The sequence below is a fragment of the Hypomesus transpacificus genome, unplaced genomic scaffold (assembly GCF_021917145.1).
Source record: "Hypomesus transpacificus isolate Combined female unplaced genomic scaffold, fHypTra1 scaffold_84, whole genome shotgun sequence".
Taxonomy (NCBI): Eukaryota; Metazoa; Chordata; class Actinopteri; order Osmeriformes; family Osmeridae; genus Hypomesus; species Hypomesus transpacificus.
This window is the reverse complement of record NW_025814038.1, coordinates 751,463-755,887: the sequence shown is the minus strand read 5'-3', so window position 1 is coordinate 755,887 and position 4,425 is coordinate 751,463.

The window sequence follows — 4,425 nt, the reverse complement described above, 5'->3', positions numbered from 1 at the left end:
AAGGCCAGCCAGGGGAGAGGTGGTGGCTGGGGGGAGGGGAGGGGAGGGGAGGGGAGGGGAGGGGAGGGGAAGGGGAGGGGGTGTAGTGAGTGACAGCCTCCCCCCCCCAAACCCCTTTGCTACGGCCCAGCAGATGGGCACCAGGACTGGCTGGGCCGAGACACAGCTTTGTTCTCTCAGCCTAGTCCAGAGGCCTGGAACCAGGGCTGGAACCAGGCCTAGAACCAGGGCTGGAACCAGGGCTGGAACCAGGGCTGGAACCAGGGCTGGAACCGCCGAGATCAGGACGTTCTACTAATGGGGTCTGAAAGGTCAAAGTAAATCGAAAACAGGCAAGGTGAGAATGGCTCACGTGGCCTATTACAACAAAGACGGCATTATTAGGCCGGGGGTTCTTACTCTCTCAGTCCCCCCCTCTCTCCCCCCCCCCCCCATCTCATTCTTGTCTTTCTAAAGATACTGTTTTATTACAGTTTAGTCACACTGTTGAGTCAGTCCAAATCCGGAGCCAGAAAGTATCCAAAGCCAAATTCCGTGTGCTCTCGATGTCACTGATGGAAGCCAGACGTTTATGTGAGATAACAACAGTAATAAGAGTTGGCTAAAACACACACACACACACAAGCAACGTACACGCACACAATGACGCAGTTCCACAGCTAAGTGTAGAGCTCAGAATGGCTGCTGTGCATCGTCCAGATGGAGGGCAGACTGGGTTTGACCCCAGTAACTGTAAAGCTGACACCTTTTGATTGAATGGTGCTACAGCCCAGACAGCAACATAGGGCCTGCAATCATTTCATGACTAAGCAGAGGGCAGGGGTGCAGTTGATTCGGAAAACAGACTGTTCCGGGTCGTTCCGGCCTGGAGGAGAGTAACCACGGATGTGGGAGGAGAGAGAGGGGGGGGGTGGGGGTGGACTTCCTTGATGTCTTCAGCGTCCTGTGCCGCATACCTAACACCAACCCTTCGTTGACTCGGGCTACAGGAAAGAGAAAGTCCAAAGTTGCACCTAGCAGGGAGGCAGTGAGGACGACTCTGTCCAGTTCCCGTCTCCCCCTCGTTGGTTGTGAGTTTGGACTTTCCACCAGGGCGTGCTGACCCCGCCTGAAGAGCGAGGTGGAGTTGGACGCCAGATGTTTGTTTTTTTTTGGGAGGGGGGCTTGATGACAGGATGGTCACACTGCAGCCAGAAGACGCCACGTCATCTCACAAACCTCATCACCCTACTAGTCCCTCAGACAGATGGCAAGCACACACACATACAGCATGCACACACACATACAGCATGCACACACACACACATACACACATACATAAGTAAGCAGACACACACACACACACAAGCACTCTCAAAGCCACACACACAGTATGGAGACGGCTGTTGGAAGTCCCACAGTGCCAGAGCAAGCAGCTCGCTGTAAGGAGTGACCAGGGTGGAGTTCTGTTGATGGGAAGGACAGTCCTGCTTACATGAGCAGATGTCTTCAGCAGACCACTGCCAGTCTGTTCCAGTGGTCAAGGTCACACTCTGGTACTCTGTGTGTCCAGCAGCCAAACACACACACACACATGTGACCCGGAGTGGAAGGTCTGAGACGACAAACAAACATGGCAGTAAAGGTGTCTCCAATCGTACAGCTCGACGTGTCATATACTTTTACTACACATCATTTACTCTCTCCCTCTTTCGGTCTCCCTGTCTCTCTCTCTCTGTGTCGCTCTACCGATCTCTCTCTCTGTTTCTCGTTACCGCATGAGTCATCGGCCATGTCGCAGCGACCTATGACCCTGGCGTGGGCGTAGGTGATGCCTGTGACGATGACTGCACCAGATCGTATCCAGCGAGGATCTGGGTGCGACTGGAAATGAATGTGATCGCTATTGATAGGGCTGATAAGCCCAGCCAGTGAGCCGCCAGGTGTGCGGGCGTGAGATAAGAAAAACAAAGTCGAAAGCTAAACGGCACAGGAAAGAGTGCAGACAGTGTCACTAAGATGATAGCTGGATGGAAATCGAACGATGCGTGTCGTTTGTTTTTATATACCGACTTAAACGGGCCCAGCTGAGGTCATTCGGCCCTGTCTGGAGGAGGAGAGGAGAGGGGGAGGTGGAGAGGGGGAGCAGGAGGGGAGGAGGAGGACCAGAGGAAGAGGGGAAGAGGAAGAGAGGAGGGAGGGGGCTCTCCCTTCTCTCCACAGAGAAACCCTATTCCCCCCTCTCGTCCTGTAGCCAGGCGGAGATGTTGACGGTGTGTAATATCAGTGTGTTGGTCAGGCAGGCTGGCTCATGGATCGGCCTCAGCTCCTCTGGGTCTCCCCCAGTCCGCAGCACCAGACAGGAAGTTTCCAGTGGAAGAACCAACCGCTGTCTTCGCTCGCTCGTGCTTGATTTTTTATTGTTTTTCTCCGTTTCTAGTTCCCAGCTTCGTCCATTTCTGTCTCCCTTTTCTCGATTCTTTCCCCTCCTCTGCTCTCCTTTTCCTGCCCTGATACTCTTGGTCTGTTTCCTGGAGCGGAGGGGCGGGGGGGGGGGGGGGTAGGGGGTAGGCAGCCAGGTTTCCTGGGTCCTGAGAGGAGGCCGAGGGTGGGGGGGGGGGGTGGTTCGGAGTAGAGGGTTAGGAAAGAGGCTGGACAGGGAGGCTAGATCCTTCCTGTTTGAGAATCAATGGCGGCCCAGCAGTGACTGTACAGGACAATGGAGCACAGGCGGAGTGCAGCACAGAGGGGTGGAGTCTGCAGGGGGATATTAGGTTAGGGGTCCAGGGCTGCATGTATGTGTGTGTGTGTTGGGGAGGGGGTCGTGTGTGGGGGCGTGTGTGGTGGAGGCTTGTACAATTGAAACCATACCTTCAATCCGTCAGCAGAGCTAGTCTGGCCGTCAAGGCAACGCAGCAACATGTGGAAAGAATTTATGACCTAGTTTTCATTTCCGCGTTTAATACGATATTGGGAGCACTGTGAGAGAGAAAGAGGTAGAGGGAAGGAGAGAGAGAGAGAGAGACAGAGTGGAAGAAGGAAAGAGGGAGAAAGTGGAAAAGCCTTTTGTTTTTCATCTCCTGCTAGAGTAAATAAACAGAGCAGGAGTAGAAAGATGGAGGGAGGACCAGCCAACAGACAAACGGTATGAAACCGATTGTTATCTCTTTTTTTTTTGTTGTACTCCCTCCCTCCTCTCTGGCCCTCTCTTCTTTCTCTCCATCCTTCTCTCTTTCTGCCCCCCAGTCTTTATTTTTAATCATATTATTCTAAGTGTTTCCTCCAGAGACTCAGACGTCTGCAGGCAAACAGACCAGCAGAGAGAGAGAGAGGGAGAGAGAGGGGGGGGGGGGGAGAGATAGATGGGGAGAGAGAGATGGGAAGAGAAAGGAGAGAGAGATGCGGAGAGAGAGAGAGAGCGAGCAGAGAGCGTGGCCCTGGGTTGTCTGGGCTTGGTAGACGTACAGCACAGTGACTGCTGCAGTGGGTCCACATCTGGGAGCAGCCGTGACGGAGCGTCTGCAGGCCTGGTCAGCCCCCCAGGTTGGGCCAGAGACCCTGGCTGCTGCAGCCTCCCTCAGACCCTGGCTGGGACACACTGGTCAGACTAGGGATGACCAGAGAGGGTCTGCACCCAGAGGGGACGGTGTGCACAAAGTAGCTTAGCTTAGCTTCACTGTAATATATCAAGTAAGGCTATGAATGTGTGCTGCAAATAGCTAGTAAGTGACTAACCAAAATGCATGGGTTTTATATGACAGGAATGTTGGGAGGTTGTTCTCATCAGTCATATGTTACAGTGTGTTATTATACTTCCTGGTAGGTCTAGCTGGTGAAGTGTTGAATTATGGGTATTAACAGTGCAGTGTCTGGCTGGGGTGTTGAAACCAAGTGTGGTATATCAACAACGGGGGGGGGGGGGGGGGGGGGGGGGGGGGGGGGGGGGGGGGAGGAGTGTGACCACAGGGGTGTTGAGACTGAATCCGGGCCTTGTTAAAAGTGGGTCAGGCCTCGACAGGAAATGACCCGGTCCTTAAGCAGAGACACAGGAAGCTGGAGGGGTCAGTCAGAAACTGGGGGTGGGAAAACCCCCTCTGGCTACCTTTTCCTGTTGTTGTGCGTGTCGTGTAACCCCTGGTCGTGTCGAGCAGAGACCCGAGGGTCACCGTTTTGGGGGGAAGCCAGGATTCCTGCTTGGAGGGTCTTGTTTTCCTAATCCTGAGACACATTTGAAAGCAACGCTCAGGAAATCAGTTTTGCCCACTGTAACATTCCTGTCCGAGGCCATATCTGTATGCTGAGGTGGTTCTGGAACAGGAAATATTTTCACTCCAGAAAATGTTAACGCCTGGAGATTTTTTTGTCTTAATTTTAAATAAAAAAATAAATAAAAAATTGATGAACCTAAAGTCTCACATGGTATTTGTATCTTTGTCCCCCCCCCCC